Below are 24,893 nucleotides of genomic sequence, written 5' to 3' on the forward strand. Positions count from 1 at the left end.
AACAAAGGTCCATTACAACCAATACCCACTTCTGACAGCAGTCAAGGACAGAAACTTTGGGAAGAATGTAAGGGCAGGACAGCTGTCTTGTGCTACTTTCCTGGCATGCTTCTCCTGGTTTGGGGAACTCTCTGAGCCTGAGCTAGTTAATTCAGTGCATGTTTCAAAAAAGTAAAAGTAAAAATAAAGTAAGGACAAAGAAAGAGAAAAACTAACAATAAGACAATAGGGACTTTTGCATTTATTAGACTGAGTAAGGAATGCTGATGGAAAGGTAAGTAATGCTTTTAGTCAAAATATCACAATTCTGATAGAATTGGTGCACATACCATTATCGCAACCACAAAAATATTTTATCAATAAATGTATTCAAATGCATTTGCTCTGACAATCACAGCCTTTGTACATTACTTACTGAATTACTTCCGTTGACTTTAAACAAGGTCCTTGTGAATGTCATAGTTCAAGAAATTTTTCATCTTCATCTCTTGTTGATATTCTATACCTGCTCAGCAGATACTATCACACAGCAGTGCAGAAGCAGGAGAAGATAGAGTTGTAGAGCTGCTCTAGATGTTTGTCTTTTCCTCCCTTAATATTATTATCCTAAGACACAGGAAAGAAATTGTCCTTCAATGTATTTAAGACATTCTGTGTTTGTATACATTGAAGTGCCTTGTGTTCACTAAGCAAGAGGTGTTAAAAAATGGCAAAGTTTTTTTATTATTGTTAAGCAAAAAATTCTACATATATCTTCAAAAGGTTGAGCTGGTGTAAAGAAATTTTCACTGTGTTGAGGCAACTCAACAAAAGCTGCATTAACATTTCCCTGCTTTGATGTCAGAGATCTTGAAAAATATTATGATGGAAAATAAATACTTTGTCCCTATAGCTGTATCTGTTTCCACTGTGAATCTATTAAAATAAGGAGTTTCTCTTACAGATTAGTGGCACCCGGAGCTGATTTAAGCAAGGACAACTTTGGAAGTCAATTTGTATTTGGATCAGGAAATGACTCAGTATTTTCTGAAGTGTTACTTCAAAGCTCACTCTTTTATAGATAGGTAAAAATGATATCACATCTTCAGAATGTTAAATTAAACAATTGCATAGAGGCCAGGTCTTATTTCTGATGGTGCTTTAAACTATTTTTTCATACATACACACACACACACACACACACATATATATATGCATACATACATATATATCTCTCTCCCAGGATAGTTTTTGTCGTATCTGGACAAATAATGAATAGTGTCATATACACACGTACCAGTTCTATGACACCTTTTGTAATACTACTTGTCACTGTTTTATGTTTCCATACATATGACTTGTCTGCAATGTGTTAGAATTAGTGGTTTTATGGTTTATGGATCTCCCGACATTATATCCCATTATTATGTTGGCTGAAATGTGACCTTAATGTGAAGGTGATAACAAAAAAAGATGTTAGCCAATAAGAAGTATTCCTACAAATGGTCAAATGACAGTGGAAAAGGAAATATTTTAACAAAGCGATGTTAATACAGCCCAGGATCAACTCAAAGGAAACCCCTGAGGAAGACTATCTGAAGAAAAATACCATACTTTTGGCATAGTGTACTTTACTGCATGCCTGACACATTTTCCACAAAGCTCTTGTATATTTTCTGTATGAAAATCTAAAACATAAAGTCTTACATTTTGCACTTGAAAAAATACAGGAGATTTAAACCAGCAATGTTTCTGCCGTATGCCTGTAGATTTTTTTTGGCAATTAGATCTGAAGGAAATTATGTATCTCAAGAAAAAAAAGGAGTGGAGTGGGAAGGCTGATGAATGTGGTCATATAATATGATTGAGGTCTTTCTTTTTCTTATACGTAGAATGTTTGTGTGAACTATAGAAACACAAATAACTACTATTGTTATGATTACTGAGTATATTTTCAATATGATCAGCTTCAGTTTTGGCATCTATTGAGTTAAGGAATTGCTGGACTCTGTGACTGAACCTTACTGATGCCATGATCTCCTTATGGGAAAGACACTGAAATTTTCTCCAAGCTGGTGCTGCACTCTACTCTGAAATTATTCTTGAAATATTCTTGCAAGTGAAATCATCAAAGAGCCTCAGAAACTTTGCTATAATGGAGATAGGCTTGTGGGCCAAAGCTAAGTTGAAGTCTTCAGCATTGAAAACAGCCCAGTGAAGAGGAAAAAAATGTGGCTCTTGGAGCAACAATACAGAGTGTCACTCTGAATTTTAGTTTGACCAGCACTGTTATTAAGAAACAAAATATAGTTTATGGATAAACATTTGATCCACTATGATTAAATTAAAAAACAAATGACATGAAATTCAAAAATTTTGAAAGATGAAATATTGACAACAACTATCTACATAGCTTACCTAAATTTGTGCCTGGAAAGTCAGATGTCATAGGGAAGAGCCAGTAGCCAGTTTAGTTATTTCTTCCCACAGTTGAGGTGCTGCCATTATGATTGCTTTTTATTTATGGTCTTACAGGATCGGGTTCTTTCACAAGAATCCCAGCAACGACCAATATTCACAGGTGTCATATTTTAGATAATGTAGACATTCTTTTTTCTCCAGTCACAATTATTCCTAAGTTTTGGTAGAGAATTAGATTTATTATTTTTCCAATATGATTTAGAAACTATGCTTATCTGCTGTTTCAGTAGATCTGTGGCTATAAACTATGTCTGTATGAGTACTGAATTCCAGACAGTTGTTGTAAGATAGGAGAATAGAGTACATGACCTTCAAAAGTACCTTTAAACTGTTTTCAGCAGTTGTCTTCACTAGATTTTACCCCAACAGTATTTCTAAAGGAAAAATTGCCTTAAGATTTCAATTGGAATTCAAAGTGTATTTTGCTGCTATACCCAAAAACAACTAAGAGCTCAGAGGTCTCTGTAAGACCACTTGGATGGTGGAGTTGCAAAACAATAAACTCAATCATCTTCAGAAAATCCCCTGGCCTGAAATCAGTTTGTGATCTGGAGTGATGATGATTGTGTATGTTTGCTGGTACGTACCAGCTCCTGACTTCACAGAACCTCTGGTTCTATCCTGCAATTCACACTCCAGTGCATGGAATAAAACTCTGGGGCAGCAGCCAAGCTCAGCATGTAGACACAGCGTGGGTGAGCATCTCCTGTGTATGATATAGTGTATGACATGACTAACTCCACCATGGGAAAACCAAGGAGTTAAAAGTCTTGTTTGTACTCTTTAATAGAGCACATGGCTACTTCAACCTGTCTTTCAGCACTTTTGCCCTGCTATTTTACAAGCCTGCCAAACTGAAGATGACTTACTCTTGATGTCCTGTAGCACAGTGTAGATATTGAGCCTTCCTGCAATTTAATTCTTCTATTTCTTAGGATGCTGGAGATGAAAAAGGCAGCAGTGTGTGTATGTGTGCACAGAGGAAGAAATTAGGCAGAGGTGTAGAAATAATAAAAAATAAATTAAAATAAAAGTTTGTCCTAGACGAAACATTTCCTACATATTTTGCTGAAAATAAAGAAATTGCAATTCTACTCCCATTCAAGAACTTGAACTTTTAGAAGCAAAATGCTTTGTACTTTCACTTTTTAAATCTTAGTTTTATATATAGCTAAATGGCAGCAAATGAAATTGCCCATAACAATTTATTTCCCATAATCCCTGGGTCATTTGTAGAGTTCTACTTTCTAAAGAGGTATGTGAGAGGGTATCCTAGTTCAGATCAGGATAGGAATAGTTTTTGCAGTAGCCACAAGAAAGTGTGGCCAGGACATAGAGGTTATGCTATACCACCTCACTCCCTTCTGGGCAGAAGGGATTCCTTCCAGTTCAGAAATGTGGTGAGGAAGTTGTCTGGTATTGCTTGCTGTCATGGGGTTTCCGTGGGAGTCCTTTCTTTTCTCATACCTTTTATTATTAATATTGTTGCTGTCACTGTTGTTATCATGTTGCTATTTCCAGCATATTTTTCTTGTCTCAGCTGATGATTTTGACCTTTAGTGCCTCCAGCTGGAGCAGAAGGGAGTGGCAGTGGCTCATGGTTTTAGTGGAAGAATTGAAGAACACCATTCCTACATCATGACAGAGGGAGAAAATGCAAAATGAATGAATGTGACTGGAGTGTTGAGCCTCAAATGATGAAAGAGCAACTGGGCACAGTGACAAGAGTGGTGCAGCATAACCATTCTGGATGATGCAGAATAAATCAAAATACCACTTTTGAAAAAACAAAATATTGCTGCAGTATAGAAAGAATATACATTTATTCCATATCTTCTGGAATGAGGATTTGGAACAAAGACTTGCACTGTTTGTCGTGTCTGCTCAGTGGAATTTTGTCTCAGTGATACCTGTGCTCGGTCAAGACTGGCCAGATTTTTGACCATATTAAAACAGTATTGCATAAATGTCCTAAAATACATCTCAAGCCACCAAAAGAGAACCTTGCCTCCCCCAAAAACCCACAGCAATAAACAAACAAACGAAAAGCACAATCTCTACCCCAGAACCAGTTGAAAATTTGGAAAAAGGAGTATTAAATCTAGGAGCTCATGTCTATAACTTGGAGCTATCCTTGCTCTCAGGTGAATTCCTGAGAGAGTTGAGAGGCAGCCACCACAGTTCCATCCAGAGCACTCCAGACTCAGGCTGGTGTGGTCTGCACATGTAACTGCATGGATGCTGAGCTCCAGGAGGAGCTCACTGTCCAATAGCCATTTCACAAGTTTTCTATTTGATGTGAAATAACATCTCCTGCATAAATTCTCTGGATTTGAGTATTCACACTTAATTTTGGGCAATTGTTCAGAGTGTGTTTTTTAATAATGAATGACTGTACTAAAAGTTAAACACAGGGGAATTGCCTCTTGGCACTTATGCTACCAGCAGTTCCAGGAAAGATTATCCACTGCTGCATCAAGAAAGCATTTTACCAAATGAGGAGTCCAGATGTTAAATTTGTACATTATTTTCCCGATTTTTTCCTCTATGCATAGGTAAACTTTTCAAATATTTTATCTCTTATCCAGATATTCAAGACCTTCTGCTTTATGGGAAGACCATCAGGTCACCCTGCCTGCAGCCTAAAGAACTGAAGACATTAGTTGCTCTTTCAGTCCTTAACTCATGACATAAGAATATAAGCTATTATCCCTAAATCATTTTGAGCAAAGTACTTCATAAATAGTTTGGCTAACATTAAGATTCTACCATGTAAACAGCAGAGTAAATGCATAAGAAAGACTAACTCAAGCTGTAACCTTTGTGTATGTACCTGGAATACTTTTTAAAGCTGCCAATAAATTGTAACAAATAACTTAACACTTTGAAACACATTAGAAAAGCCAATTTAAAATACCTTGGAGCTGCAGTTGGAAAGACTGTGAGCCAGTTGGTCAAAACTTGCTTTCAAAAATAACTCAGAGCTTACTAATTTTACCATTAATAGTCAGAAATACAGCAATTAACTAGAGTATCCTCATTTTACTTTGGAATAATGCTAGTGTCAGAAGCAAGGATACTTAAACCAAAGCCATTCCTTTGACATGAATGTCAGCCCAGAACTCTAGTTATCAGAGACAAAGAGTGAATTAATCATGTAAACATTTTCACAAATGCATTAATTTCCTTTTCTTCATAGCATCTCTTTTAAACTATGGATTACAAACTAGCTGAAACCTGGAACAGGAGGATCTCCGTTTTAAGTGCACATGCATGGAGCAGTGGCATCCCAGCTTATGACTGGTATTATGCAGTGCTAAAATTATATAAGTGATAATTCACAACACCCACGTTGTCTTTTGGGAAACATTTGTTATATTCCAAAATATAGCCTCAACATATTTAGGGTTCTCAAGTGACACATTTTGGCTGTCTCATGTTGCTGCCACTTTTTTACATTCTGCTAACCCGATGAGCCATCTTTTAATCCATGTTCCTGGTAGCTGAATCTTAAGGAAGACTCTCTGCTCTCTATCATAATTTCTCATAGTTCAGAAAATCAACTGTGTTGAAGGTGCTTTCTTCAGAACTGCAGGTGGCAAAATCAGTAAACATCCAGCAGTGCTAGTAGCAGGGTTTGGTGCTAAGCCTGCACAAATATAATTTTTCTGACCAGTCAGATCTATGAAAGACTCATCAGTCACCACTCCTTTTATGTTAAATTGGAAGATCTCACCTCTCCCTCTGTTCACAATATTCCATCAGTGAAGCTTCTTTGACTTCACCTGTCCCAGTGCAGGGGAATGCATTACTGTTTTTCTCTGCTTTTTTCCCCTAAAATTGTGGATGTGATAAACTGGTAAAGAGACATGTGCAATAGAACTTTCTCTGATTTCACCTCAGTAGTTAACAGTGTGCTCTCAAAATGGGTTTTGGTCAATCTCTGAGTAGAAGAATTAAATAAACATGTTAAAAGCCTTTATATGCTATGCAGAGGTAGAATTTGACATACTTTTCTACATGAATTACACAGTTTAAACTGACATATTTTGAAATTATTTTTCAATATCTTCACAAAATATTTATGAAATAGTGTGGACACACAATATAGGTATGTACAGGAGAGTTATACAGGCTATTAAAGCCTATAACTTGAAAAAAAGTCTTATAAAAACTTGTGGGAATACTAATGCAGTGTGTTGTGTTCACTCATACTGTCAGCATATTTTCTGAATAAGTTACTGACTGAAATACCATTTCATGATCATCTTCTCTTAGCATTCAGACTCACCTAAAAATTCTTAGTCATGATGAAACAGCAAAATAGACAGCAGGTTAACGGTGTAGACAAACAGACAGAACTTTGTGTGATTTAGTTCAACTAAAATTCCACAAGGGAGATAACTCTTCTTATATGAAACTTGACCCTTGAAAAATGCTAAAACCTTTTCATATGATCATCACAGTATGCATTGTATTATAGCACTTTTAGAGATCTAACTCATCATTTCTAAAACCAAAGTGACTTTCTGTCTTCATTCAGTTGCTTAGGAAGAAAGAAGCATGCCAGATAGATATGGGTGTAGCAGAGTAGCTAGGAAGAACATTAAGAAATAGGAGAAAATCCCCACCAAGGGACATGCTACAAAAAGGTGATGAATTTTTGTCTTCCATTTTTAAGAACCACTCTAAAAATCTAGAAAGTTGAATCTCTGTTTTAAACCCCTTGTCAGATGGGATTTATAGAGGTATAGGTTGCTCCAGGATGGAAAAAGGAAAAGAAAAACCAATTCAATCATAACAACAGGATAAATACTGCTACCCCCCAAATTTTTATATTTAATTTGAAATAAAACAACAACTCTTTTCTTTGATAGGCTCTACAATCTCCATCTACAATTTCAGTTAGGTTTGGTATGAATATTCATATGAGTGTTCTTTCCTTCAAAAGGAAGCTTTCAAAAGAGGACTCAACAAGGCACAAAATTACTAATGACTTCAAAGAAAAGCTTTCCACCTAAGCTCTCCATATTTGGAACCAAAATGTGGGTTTTTTTGCAAGGAAAACTCTGACTTCTGAGTTTAGAGCAGTTTCCACTAGACATGGACTATGCACTGCAAATGACAAGCTAAGTGTTTAGTGCCAAGACTGTGAAGTATGTAAGTAATGTATTTACCATGTCATTAGGATATTCAGTGGCTACCATTAAGACTACAACATCTCTATTGATCACAGTTCAAAATAGAGCTACAGCTATATTTTTATGAAATCCTAGCTTCAGAGAAGCCAGTGTATTTTAGCATTAGCTTTTGATGGACCAGGATTTCACTCCTTTCTTTTTTGTCATGAAATATGTATTTATCATCTGCAAGTTCATTGCCCTGGGTATGAAGAGCAAGTTTTGATGCACCAGCTGTAAAATATTTTGAATTCTAGATAGACTTTTTCAACCTCTAGTGGAACGGATGAAGGTAAACAGGGAAAGAATATAATCCACTTTCATTTGGCTTTGTTTTTTCAGATTAGCAATAAGTACTGATTTCCATCAGTAAGTAACATGTCTTTGTCAGGCAGCATTTGGTAATGCTTTTCAGCAATGAATGGAAGTCATAGTACTATAAGCATCATTACAGACCTGAAACGAATTTCAGCTAACAATTTTATAGTGGCCTTCTATGCTAATTTTATCATGAAATTGTACCTCCTCAGGTGTTTTCCTTTTCTTAGTACAGCAGGAAGCTAAGACTTCAGTAAAACATTATGCATAGCATAAAAGACTAAACTAGAAATTTTGCAATATGTCATTAATTTCTTGCCTTGTGTGCTCTGGCACATTTCTAAAGGAGTTAGCAGAACAATATTTACTAGTTTTATTGGAGGGTTTTAGCTGTGATTGCCCAGATGCCATCTGCTGAAGTCCAGAGTCAGTACAGTATTTCAGTAAAGCAAAATTCCATGTACAATCGGGGTCTGAGGGCATTTGGCACTTCCTGATTTCTCACCACGCTACAAAAATTTCCATTGTTTGTTCTCTTGGAAAAGACACTCCCTTTCCAGTGACCAAAAAGAAAAATAGTGAAAAAACCTCCTATAAATATTAAAGTATTGCTATCAATAAATTTTGTTGCACTTTATGATCACACCATGACCATTCTACAGGAAAGCAAACAGCCAATAAAAAGGCCATGCCATGGCTGGTGATGCCTCAGGCTTCCTTAGTCCTGCCTGTCTGGGCTGACCCTGCAGCTCATGGCCATCAGTGCAGGGAGCTCCTGCTGGCCCAGGCAAGGAGCAGTGCTGCAGGGCAGGCAGCTGGCTGATGGGGAAGGAAAGCAGTGTAGCAAAGAAACCCTGCCATTGTAGGGAGGAGGAGTGGCCTTGTTTTTGTTCCGTTTTTCTGCGGAAACTGTCAGTCATGCTGCAGCATGTCAAGCCCAAGCAAACACAGTTTGCTGTTCACAGAGTGACAGGCTCACAGCAGGGTAGGGGCTGGCTGGCACCTCTGGAAATGTCCTTGTCCAGCCCCCTGCACAGAGCAAGGTCAGCCTCAGCAGCCTGCATGGGCTGTGTCCAGTTGTGTTTTGAATCTTCCCACATTTTGAATCTTCCCAAAAGGCAACATTCCATGGCCTCTCCAAGTGGGCTGTAATTGACTTGTGAGTTTTACCTGCAAAACTTGAGTCCCTTTGCTTTGCAGAAATGCCAAAAGTCACCTTTCAGTGGCTTCTGCAGACAATGCTGCCTTTCAGCTCCTGTGTAACCGTAGATGGTTCCAGAGGACACCAATCCCTGCAGGACTATCCCAGGGAGCAGGATCCAGCCTTTAGCTGGAGGCAGGGTGTGGTGGCAAGATGACCACAGCCTCACCACCTGCTTTATGTAAGCCACAGTCCAGGCAGCTTGTCCAAGTGCTGCTGGAAGCCTTGGCAAGGTCAGATCCCCTCATTTCCCATCTCTTGTCTCTGTTTGTACTCAGTGCCATAGCGGAAAATGGTCCATCCTAAGGGAAGAAAATTCACCTTTTGAGAAGCCTGGGTCTATGGTTTTAAAATGCAGAGAGAAAAACAATTCAACACATTCTCTGTATTTATGAATTACTGTAAAATTAGTCTAACTAGTTTCACCTTAAAGAGAAATTTCATATTAAGACCAGTCATTTCATCAACATTTAACAGCAAAAATTATATTTCTTGAGACAGAGAAAAAAAAAAAAGACAATAAAACAACCCTCCAACACTTACACAGTTGCCTTGATCCTGATTTTTTTTCCTATGACTTGATACTGCAAGCTTCCCACAGTTGTGATTCTTTCTGGTAATGTGAGCTTAGAGGATGCAGATCTCTGCTCATCTAGCAATGAAATTTAGTTTCAAGCTAAAGCAAGTACAGATGCAACAATATTTCAACTCTGATTTCCTCTGATATACAGCATAAATATATGCATAAAGAATTGACAGCCAATTCCAATTACTGAATTATCACAGCACTGAGGAGGTCCAGAGATTTTGAAAGACATTGGAGAAAAGCTCTAGCAGAATAACTCATGCAGAGAATATTGGACCTATCCCCCAACATTTCCTAGATTTTTTTTTATTCCTACCCAATAAATGAATGTAATTATGATACTTTACCCCCTATTTACTCCTTATCTTTTCTTTCTCTCCTACACTTCAAACTTCTTTTAAGAAGCTTGAGTGGAAATACTTTTATTTTTCCAAATGCTGTGAGAATAGCTGGGCCTGTAACACTTCCAGAGCAGCTTTACTTCAAATGCTGCCACAGCAGCAAACGGGTCTGATGAGGATTAACACCTCCCTGTAATTGGTGGATTTTGATCATTTACAGAAGTGACGTTACTCCCACTGCTCTCATTGATTTTGTTTCATAAATCCCAAGTGTGATATTATCCCCCTGTAGTTTAACTGCTTTTTAGGTGGTGGGAAGGATGGGAAAAGGGAAGAAAATGGGGGCAAGTTGCACAGTTCATGCTACTTTTAATACTCTAATCCACATGTTTTATTTCAACATTCTCTGGTTTAGGCTGCCTTATTTTCATCTATAGCTCTCTTTGTTTCACTTCTAATTACTTCCTTCATCTTCCTTTGGTTTGCAATGTGTTACCTTGCTTTCTACTGTCTAAATTTGCTACGTGTTTAGAGGTGCTTAGATTCAGTCGTAAAGAAGGTCACACAGAGTTCAGAAATGTTTGCAAAGGAAAAAAACTGAGAAAGATCCCCTATTTTTGTTTTGCTAATCGAGGGTGCTGATGGTTTTGTGATTTGCATAGTAAGGGTTATTGGGGACTAACTCTGGTACAGCTTGTCCACATGCACTCAGGACAGTGCAGGGTTGTGATGCTGTTTCCTCGCATGAGATCATATCTGCAAATGAGCAGTGGGAGTTCTACTGGGGGAGGCTGGGGGGAGGAAGAGACAGACTGCAGCCCCATTTGAAATAATTAATCTAATCTTTCTGTTACTACTCTGACCAATTCATATCATCCTGCTGCTCAAACAAACTGCTGGATGTCGCATTCCCTTTTTTATAGACTTCCTGTAGCCATTAGCCCTACGTCAGCTTATGTGATATATCACGTATCCTTTAAAATTCTATATTCATTTGAATCGGTTCTTGAGTTATTAGTTCCTCCATCCACCCACCGATCCCTCCCTTCCCTGCTCTGCTCCAGGTAATCAGCAATTCAGCAGGACACTCAAAGCAACTACTTATAAAATTATCTATCCAGGAGGATGATAGAGGTTTTATGTATATACAGAGGAGGACCAAAAACAATTGGCTGGGTAAAACATTTACACATAACTTCTGGCTTTCTCTCAGGCAGAGCTTTTGCAAGGGATTTATAGGTCAGATTGGCTCAGCAGTTTCAGCCAATTGCCCACCCTACCTTAACAAAGCTTGCGTGTGTTTGTACAGCTGTGCTCATAGCTGTGGGAGTCCCAGGGATCCCACAAGCCTTCAGTTCCTCTACCTCCCCTTCATCATTTACCAGCACACAAATGTGCATAGAAAGAAACTGTAGAAATCTGTCTGACTAGCAGGTTAAAGGCCCAGGATTCAAACCCTGTTTATTTTCTTTTCTTGATTTCCTGCTGCTACAGTGAGTAAATGGTATTTTTCTCCTTGCCTTTTTACCTGTTTGTCTATCACTGTTTGGCCAAGAATGAAAGAAACCATCCCTTTCAGGCTCCTTTAGAGGACTTCAAGGGACACAGAAAGTTTATGTGCTGCTCTGGTTCTTCAGTGTTTTGTTCTGTTTCAGCGGGGGTGTTGGTATAAAATGGGATATAAGTCAAACAGAAGTAAACCCACCTGCATCTCCTGAAACCTCATGCGAAGAAAGGGATATATTTTAATTAAACCAATTCACAATTAAGTCCAGTAAATGTTTGATGCTGAGCAGTTTAGAGGCAGTTAATATACCTTTTTGAACTGGTGCCACAGATTACAAAGTCTGCCATCTGGGGAGGTATTGCATTTGAAATTAAATTTAAAAAGTCAAGATGTTTCTGAAAATTAGCTGGCAAATTCCAGCCAACCTCACATACATTAGGATTTTTTTTTTGAACAGCAAAAGAAAACAACGAGGAAGCACGGTTCTTAAATTATATCTCCTAACCTAATAAAGCTGAGAAACTAAGAATTTCAATAAAATGTTAGCTTAGCTAGTGATTTCAAAAGAAATTATATTTGTATTTCAAGTATTATTGTCATTCCTAAAGCCTGATGCCACTTTGATAAAAGCTCTAATTCAGAAAAGTATAAATTCTACAAACAAAAGAAATTAAAAACTGTCACATTTTCAAAGGATCTTATTACTCAGTTCTTGCAGACATTTCTAATTAGAGAACTGTATTCATTAACACTTGATATGTTAGCAATCTGCCAAGATTTCTGCTTTCTCTTTCAGTCATTTGGGCCTCTGTACTGCAATGAGCTAAGCAAAGACTCATGTCCACATCCAGCCTGACTCGGAGGGTGGAAATTCAGAGGGAGTGAACCAAGAGGTAGAGAGACTCCAACAGAGAGCTTGCAGGGGAAAAGGGACATTTTGGTTCCTTACTCTTCTGACCCTTCCTTTTTTTTTCATTTTACAGTTATGTTGACATAAAAGGAAACAAGGAAAATCTCAGATGTTTTCTCCATTGGCATCTGTTTTTGAAAGCAACTTCACTAATCTGTTTAAAGAGGAGTCAGTCACTCAGAATTAAAGATTGCACCCCTGCTTGGAAAACCACTGAAGTTTCTGACTAGAAATAAAAAAAAAAAAAGTCAGTCTGTGGGTTCTGTTACAATACTCAGAATTGTATCTGACACATTTGAAAATGTCATATAAAAATCCCAATTCCTTTATATTTTCCAGCTTGCTCTAAACTAGTTCTGGTTTACTTTGCTCTTCTAAGATTAACCCCACTTTGCACTTTGCTTGCTAGCTGAAATGAAGTGAAAAGAGAAAGAGGAAGTGTATGGATATGCAAGTAACATTCACTTACCAAATGACCATGTTAAAACTTATGGACAGTCCCAATGAAGTGCCCCAGGGAAGTATTGTAAAAAAAGAATTGTAAGGAAAAGTTGTTGTTAAGAATAAGAAATCTCCAAACACAGCATTCTTCTGTACAATTACCCATACTGTTGCTATATCAAGGTTTTTCAAAAATCTGGAGATTGACAAGTTGACTTTTTTGGGGGAAGGGTGGGTAGGAGGAAGGAGAATTGCCTTTTGGCTTTTGACACATTTTCAGGCTCATATTGTCATGATTTCTGTCCAGTTTTAATGGTTGATTTTTTTTTTTTTTTCTGAATTAGGAGCTGAAATTATTTTCTCATCAGACAGAGTCCTCACTTTAGGACAAGAGAGTACTGGAAGGAAGAGCTTCATGCCATACCAAATCAAAGATCCTACTTAGCATGTGACTGCACATGTTTTTTCTTTCCACAGACATATGCACAAGAGACCTTTAAGAGATCCCTGGTTGTCACAGTACTGCCTCTTGACTCAGGAGAGTTTCCTCTGCATCCTGGAAATAATTTCAGAGGCATTTCATGGATAAGACAATAGGACTTCCATAGTCAAAGCTCAGGATAAAGTGAGGAGAATAGTATTCACATACCAGTGTATATTGTCAGGTTCTGTACATTTTCATTAAGGAAGTAAAAAATATTATGCACTGCTGAAAATATGACCTGCTGAAGAAGCAGCTAATCTTCTTTTCCAGTTTATGAAGTTGTATAAGCAGACAGTACAGGAAGGGGTGAAGGACTGGAAAACTCAAGCCCTTCCCTTGAGATACATTTGGAAAAAATCTGTGGGAGAACTGAAGGAGGTTTTTGTTTGACTTTCCATTTGTTTGGTTTGTTATACTTCAAAACAGAAAAAGAGCATGGATATAATACAAATCTCTTCAGTGTAACAGAAGATCCACCTCCCATATTAATCAAAACATGCAAAGATAGACATTTAACTGAAGGAATTTGTACACTATGGCAAGAAGGAGAGATTATTGCAAAAATCTGGAATGGAACGTCTCAGTGAACAGGAATAAACCACAAAATTATCTGGAAGTAAATGAACATGTTTGAAACCCCCTTTTGGCATGCATGCAAAATTCATGATGTGTTTTGCATCCAAGTGAGACAAGGTTTCCTCAAGGATACTAGCCTAAAATCTACAGTTATTTCTGAAGAAGTCTAAGAGCTTAGTCCATTACTTAGGCCAGAAGACTTTCTTTTGCTTTTTTTAATTTTCAGATTTCAATTAATTTTAGACCTGCCTCATCCAAATATAAAAAGATAAAACCACACTAAAAAAAGGAATCAGAAACAAGTAAATATGTGGCCTGAGAATTTATTTCCTCTTTTGTTATCACTAAGACTAAAATTAGAGGAAAATCTAAACATGCAGTATTTTTCACCACCTTGTGCCAAACATTTTTTTATACTGATAGAGACCATATCTTGTCAAGAATTAAGTCCTGACAATACACAGTAAGTACAGCTACACACAACATCTCAATAGCTTTCAGACCACAATGGAAAATCTTAATTACCATGTGCATATTTTCCTCACACTTCTAAGGTGCTACAGATGTAATCCTGACAGCATAGGTCATCTACATTTATAGGCTTCTAGTATGATGAGAAATAGACAATTTCCAAAGTGAAAATCTGATGACTGAATGACAATCCTTTGGTCATGCTATCCTGGGGATAAAGCTTCTGAACAGTAGATAATTTATTAAGATAGATTTTGCTTTTAGGTGACCCAAGCAGAGAAACTTTTCAGTTGGTAGAACTGCACAGTGCCAGGCAGTATCAGCCCCAATTTTTTGAGGGGCACATTGTGGAGAACACATTGGGATTGATATCAATCCTCATAGAGAAACCAAGGACCAACAATTTTCAGGCTTAAACCTGGAATTTATGAGGTCTTGAGATTTGTAGAATATTCTGGAAGAGTTTTATAAATAGCAAGTGATACAATTCTCATGCTGGTAACATTTACATTAAGACTGTGCTTAATCTTTCTTTTTTATTTTCAGGAAAGGTACTGCTTCACTGAGGGCTCATTCCTCCTGTATCCTTCAGTGGTTCTCATTGACATTGTGCCATTTAAACCTATTCCTGCTTATTCATTGCCTTTCAAACCTTGACCTGGAAATGCTGCAGAAGAGACTGCATACTGGGGAGTATGACTGAGTGATTGGCAGAAAGGATTTAGGAATATTGGAAAAGCTAATTGAAGAGAAGCAAGAGAAACAGAGAGAGGAACCAGAACTAAAAATCACTGGGGCAAATTCTTACAGGATTCCCTCTAGGAGATGAGGTGTTTCTCCTTACAGTTCCAGGAAACACATTTTCCAGAAACATCTCTTGGTGTTCAGAGGAATAGATGACAAAAAGAGAGGAGGAGAAGAGAGTAAGAATTCTCTAGAAGACTGGAATGGGGAAAAGGACAGGAAAGAACTTAAATGCACCACAAAGAGCTCCAGTTGTGGTTTTAATGGCTCAAGGGCTCACCAAATATTGCTTGGTTCTGCAGAGCTACCATTGCTGGGTTGGACACCTCCATACAAGGAGGTTTGTTTAAGAGAAAGTTTGTCTACTGTATATAAGAGATAAACAGAATATTGTTCCCCATCTTTGAATCTTCTAAGTGATAGTTTTCATGTCTGCTCTGTGACTGTGAACATTCTTCTAAAACCCTAAAAACTCAAAAGTAGCAAAAATGAGTGTCAGTTTGGGTACAAGAATTTTTAAAAATGTTCAAATTAAGGCTTAGGTGGTTTTGCACAAAAATTAAATGTTCTAAATTGTTTGAAACAAGATAGGTTTGTGAGGTTTTTCACTACTTTCTGTAGCACAGAAAGCTGAATCTCGCACTGGGCAACATCATGCGGCAATTTTAATTTCTACTACTGAAGAATTAGTCATAAGAGACAATGTTTATACCTGTAAACTTCAATCAGGTTTGGATTTTGACCTCAGCTTTTGTTTTAAAAAATGCAAAGTTAACTTTTGCAAGTATATAATGAACTGACATGAAGCAATAAGAGAATTCTATAGAATGGGACTGGTAAAGCATGGCTTTTTCCTGTGATGCTTATCTAAGTTATTTTCACTTGTGAACATGAAACAGAATACAAGACACTAAATTGTAATTTAACATTTTCAGTTGTATGTATTTATATATGAGATATATATATATGTATTTATATAACGTAAGACAGAATGTTACGATAAAATATACTAAAAAAGCAGCAGTTTTATTAGAATTGCAATGTATGGAAATTTTCAAAAAGCATTTGTCCTTCAGCTCATTTTATATGTGCACAGTTGGCTCCCTTCCTCCCCATCCTCCTCATCCTTGAAAGCAGCATGCTGTTATCCTAAGTAGTCTGTTTCCGGTCTAGCCTCCTTTAATCATGATGAAAAGCCTGAAATCCAGAAAAAGATCCAATGTAATGATATTTTTTTAAACAGAGACATACTTGGCAGGCATTTATTGTGATTGGCCTAATTATAGCAGTAGCAGAGATGTGCCAATATGTCCATTACAATTTTCTTACTCACTGCAACATCTCATTGATGAAAAAGAAAGTGAACTTCCAGCTCTAATTAATGGTGACAAACCTGATGACTTTTCTTATGGCATATAATATCTGAAGTCCCTAGCTTTTTATTTGGGTCTAGTTCAGACTGGTTCTACAGATTGAAATTATTCCTGCACTGTTTTTATTTTGGGGTGGAGAAGTGCCTTAACAGTTACAAATAACAGAATGCAATGAACCTCTTCCCACCAGAGCCTTTGCTACTTTTACTATGTGGAGAGGTTAAATCCTGAAATAGTTGTAAAAAAATAATTGCTAAAAAATAACTGTTCGGGTATCATAACAGTAGTTTTTGTTCTGAATTTTATCAAAAGTGAGAGTGGGCTCACTGCATTCTCAAGCAAATTTCACAATGAATGAGGGTGCACTGAAGGGGAAAAGTGATATAGCCTTGTTTGCCAGAAGAAACTAGAAGAAGCAGATCAATGAAAAACTTGAATTGAGAACTCATCTTGTTGGCTCTCCACGCAAAGATTATTTCATTTTCATAAAAGATTGCTTTTTAGGGTAGTAACTGTTTATCTGATTGTATTTCATTCATCCTACAGCACAACAAAGAACAGGGCTCACCACAAGTAAGGATTAGTGTTACATCCCCTAAAAGGGCTGAACATCCTGTCTCAATGTGAAATCTTGCATGATAAGTAGAATTGTGATGTCATTCTCCAGGTTCAGGAAGATATCTTTCTTCCTGAAAGTCAATTAAACAAGAATTTTCAAGCTAGGAACAAGGATCTGCTCAGCCAGTGTGAATATCTGTTGCTCAATACCAGGGAGTAGCTTTAAACTGGTTATTCAGGTGGTCTTAACTAGTTTCTTCTTTTGACATTTACATACTAAGGAATAATCTTGTGACAATCATGGACAAAATAAACATTATTAATTTCATTTTCTTTTAGCAAATTTCATCTGCTTGCCTGAATGTATTTATATGCAAGAGAGTTATAAATTTAACTGGATATTTAAAGACCTGCAAGCATATCCGCTCCCTAATTCTCAGATCCCAAGGTAACATTATACTTTTATCTCTAGACAGCATGAAAAATGCAAAGCTATCTATCTCCTTTATCTTTCAAAAGCAGAAATAAACAGCAAGACTGAATCTCTTTGTGGCTTCAAACTAAGCTCCTTTCATTTTCATGTATCTAATCCATATTCTGCTCTCTCTAGTCAATTTGTGACAAAAGTGTCTTTATCATCCTCACGTGTTAGTATGTTTAAGCAATGCAATAGGGAGCAGTAGTTTTGCAGTGAGAGACTGCTCCACATTTCCTGTTTTCCAGGAGCAAAAAAGAGATTTCATGTATCTTTGCTATGCCTTGTGGACATAAGAATCCTTCTCATCATCCCATAAAAACTTTTCCAATTACAAGAAATGCAGGAATGACCTTTTGGGCACTGGAAATTTCCTGAGAACTCTCACACAATTTAGTGCTGTTACCTAATTATTTTAAATAACTGAGTTAGACACTTTTTTTTCATGTAAATTAGCATTTCGAACTAAGGTTCCCAAAGTTTTAACTTTTTATACTAGATGATTTAAATCACAAGAAATGCATTGGTATATTTTCTGTGTTTTTCTTGATAATTTTTTAAAAATTTATTTTAGAAATGTGCATATGAAGTTGAGGTAATTATTGTTGTTTGGGTTTCTAAATTACCATTAATTGGCTTTCACCTGAAATCACAGAGCTTAATTTACCCAGGATATCATAATTCTGGCCCATATTATGTGATTTTCAACCACTTCATAATTTTTATAGGAAATAACTGTTAGGATATAGCAGTCGCCACATTTTTTCTCACCAGGCATACACATGTATTAATATATATGCACAATATGCAACAGGAAAAGAATAATTCCAAAGGGAGAATCCTATATCACTCAAATATGGTATTGCATGTTCATTATATGTGAACATTTTCATGCCCAGATAAACTGTTGAATCATTATGAATGTAGGTGCAAATTATGTAATTATACATTCTGGTAACTGACATAACTCTTTGCCTGTGAAGTCACGATATTTGCATGTGTGATAGTGGCATTGGCATTTTCAAATTAAGGAATTTACTTAATTTGAAAATGCCAATGGGGGGCAAAACATTTAAGAAAATAGAGTCCTAAAGTGTAAGTCTCACTTCCATACAAATGTTTCTGACCTGAAACAAGCTGGGAGAGGTATATGGAAACAAAACAAAATTATGTCTCTCAAGAATGTTATTGGAAGATTTTCACATGGTATCACAACATTTTTAAACAGCAATTGCCAAATGGCAATGCTGCAGGAATTGGGATGAAAGAGTCCTTGCAGGAAAGTCTCTTAAAATATTATGGATATGAAAGACTAGTCATGCAAATGTCAGTTCCATTTTACAGCTATTAATCTAATGCTTCAATCTAACAAGTAATTCCAGCCATTTTATTTCTTTACTTGAATCACCTGGCCTTCTTCAAGGGTAAGTCAAATTGCTCCACAGAAAGACTTGAAAGTGTGCCTGTGTAGCTGACTGACTGTGCTATCACAATCTCTGGCACAAGTTCCTTTTTCCTCTTAGTCTCCCACAAAGAAATATTAAACTTTTATGCTATGGGGGAAGGTCACTTGTTTCCTTAAGTTAGCAGCCTACTACTGACTGCTGGAATTTTAGAGAGAACAAATCCTCCATAAAACACCCTGTTTCATGAACTGGATAGGCACATATCCAAAATCATGATATTATTTTTAATCTTTTGTTTGCAAAGGAAGAACTATGTTAACCTAGCCTTAGAAGAGGAACATTTAGGGGCATGTCTATACCCTCTGGTGCACTCTGAGGGAGAGCTTCCTGAGGCAGGGCCCCAAAAATGAGTTTACCTACAGGCACACTGCAGTATAGACCAAACAAGTAACACAGCACTGCTGCTGCCAGGCTAATTGAGGGATCAATGAGATGTTTTTCTGCCATGCAAATCCCCAGCAGGGTGGATTTCCCCTGTCAGAGGACAGCACTAATAATATTCCTTGAACTTATCAAGTGAGCTATTTATCACTTTTACTTTGAGCCTTAATGTCTGCAATACTCTCTCTTTAATAAGCAATTTGATCATAAGCACTACTTCAATAGTTCAATGACTTAGTTCTTGTGACTGTGCAGCATTCATCTGACACATTTCATTAGGTGTGCTAAAACCAATGCCAGTCAGGTCCACTTAGCTTGCAAGGTGGGTCTTCTCTCTGCACAAAACTCAGCCAGGATGACAGAACAAGCCTATCTGTTATCTTGTTTAGAGTCAGTGGTGGGAAATACGACAACTTTGTCTGCATTTGTCACTGGCTATGTGAACAGCTTTGTTTGTCCATTTCTTTCCAAACCAAACTATTTTCTGTTCTTAAAATCCACCTCTCTATGTCTTCTTTTTGGCAATTTGAAGGCCTCAGAAAATGCTAAAAAAAATTGGCACTTGTATCCTAACATCACTTCCAGTTGTCTGCCTTTGACAGCTTCCAAGACAATCTCAAGTAGAAAATCAATCCTATAGGTTGTGTCACCTTCTTGGAGAGACAAAACCAGTGGGAAGGTTCAGAGAAGGAAACATACGGAAATTCTTTCACAAAAGACAAATGTTGCCAGAGGTAGCTTACAACAGCCCATCTGCTCCAGTGAGCAGATACGTGGGCATGATCCCCGCCTCGTTATTTATGCAGGGCTTGTATTTGTAATGTGGAGTGAGAACAATACCCCTGTTCAACAGCAGCTGTATGATTTTAGATAGCACTCACTAGACAATTGCACAAGACCAATTCCAATCTGTCAGTGTAGTGTGGTCTGTCCTGTCACAGGAAGTGTTGTTTTTGGAACAGTTAGAGCAGCCATTGCCATTTTACTGTCTACTGACAGAAATTAATAGTGAAGGTCTTTTAGAGCAATTTATCAACAGCTGTTTGAATTCACACTTTTTTCACTCCTCCTATCTCCAGACCAGAAGGACTGCCTGCCTATTTATGTCAAAATGTCAGTGGAAGATAGAAATTGAGCAGGATTGACTCCAGTGACACAGGGTTTCCTTAAACTCCACTCAGGCTGGTTTTGAAAGAGGCTAAAGGGCTCCAGCCCAGGCTGGCCACAGGAGAGATGCAAACACAGATGCATCTAGAGAGCCCAGCCCAGCAAACACAGACACTGCAATCAGCACCGCGCGAGACAGAGCGACGGCAGGAAACCTCGGAGAGGAGCAGTCCTTTTTCCTTCAGTTCAGCCATAAAGCATAAAGTAAAATAATACAGACATGGTAACAGACATAAGAAGGAAGTTTATTTTCAGCCTTATTTAAAAAAAAAAAAAAAAAAGAAACCTCCACATTCCCAGTCTGAGAGAAAATCTGAACTATGCTTGTTTTAAAGGCTTTTATAAATTCAGTTTCTTCTTCTGAAAATGCTTGGCATTTTCAGAAGAGCATTGCTCTTTTATATCCATAGACTACTTGTGACACAAATTGTTCTGCCATCCACTTGGAATGAGAGTTTAATTCTGCTAGAATACAACACTACTCATAGACCTTATGTAGTGTACCATGTATCTTATTAGTAGTGACAGCACTATACAAATAGTGCTAGGATGGCAGTGCAATTTCAGTATTCACAAATAAATAAATTTAAATAAAAATGAAATTCAAGTACCATACAAAAGATCAAAAACAAAGAAGTGAATGGAATATTGACAATCTTGTGAAACAAATTTTTAGGGCTTGTTTGTGAGAAAATAAAAAAAAAATCTAATGAGGAATTTATTTGAAACAATATTTGTGTGCATATATGCATAAATACAAATTGAAATTAAATCTTAATTGAAAAACCACCACTCTGAGATATACAGCAATTCTAAAAGGATTACTTTTTATAAGCATGAATTACATTTATGTAAAAATATGTTTGTATGTAATAGCTTTGAAAAAGATTAATCTCTTGACAGGTTTGTCCATGCAGTTTTTCTCACAAGCTTCAAAGTCTTGCAGAAACTTTGAAAGCGCATTTTCCAGTAGCAGGCTTTATTTTCAGCAATTTGTCTTTTGCAGCTTCCTTTCTTTGAATGCTACTTTTGATGCTGTTTTGTGTGAAGGATAATGGCAAACAATCTGGAAGAACCTCAAAGGGGTGGGGGAGAGGGGAAAAAAACGGCTGCCTTCCTTGACAAATAAAAATATGCTTTACCATTCTCTCATGCAAAATGCTGATTTTTCCAGTATAGGAAAAAAAAGGGTGTTCTTAAATTTCTGGCAGCACCTAACATAACCTTAATTATTTGCTATCCTAACCACATCATCAAAGCCTTAAAAATCCAATTAGGAAAACTTGGGTTTTTTTCTTCAAAGGAACTCATTGTATAGTTCACCATGAATACAGAGAGGAGCGATTTTCTTTCCTCTAAAAGGTGTGATTTTTATTGCAAATCAGAAAGACTGTGGAGGTCCAGACTAAGTTTTACACCAAAAGACTTGGTACACAAGGAGCCTTCATGACATATTGCAAGGTCAGGAGCTGTAAAAATTAATGCAGAGCATAGCCCAGTTAAAAAACAGTTTAACAGAATCTGATCAGCCCAGGAATGACTGGAATATCGTTTTTTCTTAATACAGTATTTGTTTGTGATTTGTAAGTCCTTGGGAATACTGTCTTGGTTACTTACATATACATATTCTGACTAGAGATGAAGTGCAAAGGTAGGAGCATGAAAGAAACATGGATAGGAACCATCAGAGCAGGGTGAAGAGTGAAGAAATATCATCATTACTGAAGGACAAATAGGATTTTGAAATATCTTTATATACTACCTCATCTTAAAAGAAACCAGTTTTACTGTGAAATGTAATTAGACATTACCTTCATTTCTCCATTCTCCATTCTCCTGAATGCAGCAGGATGTGAAAGTTGAACTGCTGTTCTGCAAGGGGTGCAGGAGAATCCTCCTTAGCATAGGAGGATTCAGGACCCCCTTAACACAGCTAGTGAGTTCCATTTGTGGGCAAGTACAACCACAGAAGGTGTTCAATATTTTGAGACAATCTGTCATCCATCCATGGCATTGATGTAGCAGAGTCTAGGTTATACTTCTTCACACAGAGGAAATATTTTACCCTTTCTTTCAAGCTGATTTTAATAAAGATTACAGGCAGCACCTACTAAAGTCAGAGAAGAAACACAGGTAAAACCTGGTTATAAATGCATGGACCTAGCTGAAATATGAAACTGAAAATGCAGCTGTGAATTGACTCTGACTGTACTGTGCATGTCATGGATCTGAAGACAGCAAATGCATTAGAAGAAAACACCTAGTACTATCAGCAAATAATGTGAGATCACATTGAACCTGGGTACTCAGAGTATTCTGAAAACAGTCAGATAATCCTTGTGTGCTTTTACTTATCTGTTCATTAACTTTGTTTCACCTCTGTACACTTGCAGAGGTGCTTTTCTTTAAGAGACCTTCTCTTGCAGTACTTCTTTTTTATCATTGCATATAATTTTTTTCCAGTGATACTGAGTCCAAGAGAGAACAATCACTCCTCCCAGCTTCACAAAATTTGCCATTTCTGTCTGATGAATGTTACTATTCCACTCAAGATATTTCTTCTCTCATCTGTGTACCTTGCCCTGACATGAGAGGTCGTACTGTGGTAGCACAGCACAGCTCCTGGGTGGGCACAGATGGATTTCTGCTGCTCTGATTTGGTGCAGTGTCTGAGAGTAACTGCACTTTCACTGGCATTTAAGATTAAGGAGCTAAGAGCAGCTGGGACACAGTTATATGTGTGTGCTTTGGAGGTGCTGATTGCTACTGTGTTGGACAGTGGGAATAAGTGGCATCTTAAACTGGTATAATTAAACCAGAGCCCTAAATCAGAGAAAGCCTAATGTAGTTTACCTTTTTCTAAAATGACATCTTTTCAGCTGATAAGGCAACAGAAAAAATGGAACTAGTAAGGTTACTTGTTGTATTTTTCCTTCTCAGCATGACAACAAAATGAGATAGCAAAAGTAAATAATGGTAAATTTAGGTAACTAAAATGTGTTTGTAGGGGAAATTGGAGCTCTCTCCCTGACCTGAGCATGTAATGAGGATGCTGAACCAGCAATCTACTGAAGGGAGCCCAGATCAAAAATGGTCATCAGGGAAACAGTCAAATGCAAAAACAGGTAAAAAATATGGCTGTTTACATTTTTCAGTAGTGATTTTTTCTCACAAGGTTTCATTAATCCATGAAAAATCATTGCAATTTCACACTATTATTTGGTTTTGATGGTTTAATTTTTCTACTTAGTCTTGAACAAGTGTTCTGTGATTGTGAGACCTGATGAGATCATTGTGAAAGAGCTTGTCCTTACACCTGTTTTACTTTCAAGACAGTGCACTCAACAGACATGGAAATAAGAGGGTCAAATAAATCTTGATCAGAGCTTTGCCCACAACAGATCACAGTGGTTTAGCCATAAGGCAGTGAGAGATAATGTTTCAAAGGTGAGCAAGACTGTGCAAAAACAGCTTTTGTATTGCCAAGAGACTAATCTGATTAGCAGACAATTCTTTCATGTTTTGGGTGTAACATCTTAGAAATTAGGCTTTTGGTCTTTTTTTTTTTTTTTTTTTTTTTTTTTTTTTTTTTTTTTTACTGAATTTTACTAGAGGGAAGAATTGGACAAGTTGATTTGTGTGCTTTCCACTGGGATACATAAGCACAAGTAGAGTTGGTTCGTAGGTTATTTCAGCTGGTAGAGCCTCTCTGTGTTTTTTGTATAGAAAATAGGTGTTTATTACTTGGAAACCCAGTAGAGAGTTGTCCTTTAATCATCTGACTTTGGGATCTGACATGTTATAAAATGCACCTGTTAGAGGCTGTGCTGGAATTCAATTAGTTCTCATGTGACTTTTGCAGCTGAACTAATGGGCTGAAAGGTTATACTGGGTAAATACAAAATCCCAAATTGATTCACAGGGAAGTCTGGAGAAATGTCATGATTTCACTTTGTAAATTTTGGCAATACCACAATAATCACATTGTTATTTTGCTTTAAAAAGACCCTAACTAGGGTGATATTGCTTACTTATTTTAAAATTTCAAACCAGAAGTCTTTCAGTTAATACTTTTCTCTTAAACGTCAGATCTTTTTGAGTAAGAAAGAAAAACTGCTGTGCTACAACAGCTACAGTTTGATAAATGGTGACCATTAATTTCTACTCATTGTTTATATTGTCATGCTTGACTAATATAACTAGTCATAGAGCAAATTAATTAAGAAGGTTATTATGACTTGTTATAAGAACACA

At 37.1% G+C, this 24,893-nt stretch overlaps 1 long non-coding RNA gene across 8 annotated transcripts in view; it reads left to right on the top strand.

Moving 5' to 3' along the window:
- Positions 1 to 24,893, top strand: part of LOC146768168 (uncharacterized) — a 117,720-nt gene that overhangs the window by 79,548 nt on the left and 13,279 nt on the right. For all 8 annotated transcript variants that reach the window (XR_014953237.1, XR_014953238.1, XR_014953239.1 and 5 more), the window contains 3 exons: positions 12,390 to 12,486; positions 12,577 to 15,398; positions 17,490 to 23,764. This is a non-coding gene — a long non-coding RNA (uncharacterized LOC146768168). The remainder of the gene's footprint in view (positions 1 to 12,389; positions 12,487 to 12,576; positions 15,399 to 17,489; positions 23,765 to 24,893) is intronic.

Source organism: Lonchura striata, chromosome 2 (genome assembly GCF_050655825.1).
Source record: "Lonchura striata isolate lonStrDom1 chromosome 2, ASM5065582v1, whole genome shotgun sequence".
Lineage (NCBI taxonomy): Eukaryota > Metazoa > Chordata > Aves > Passeriformes > Estrildidae > Lonchura > Lonchura striata.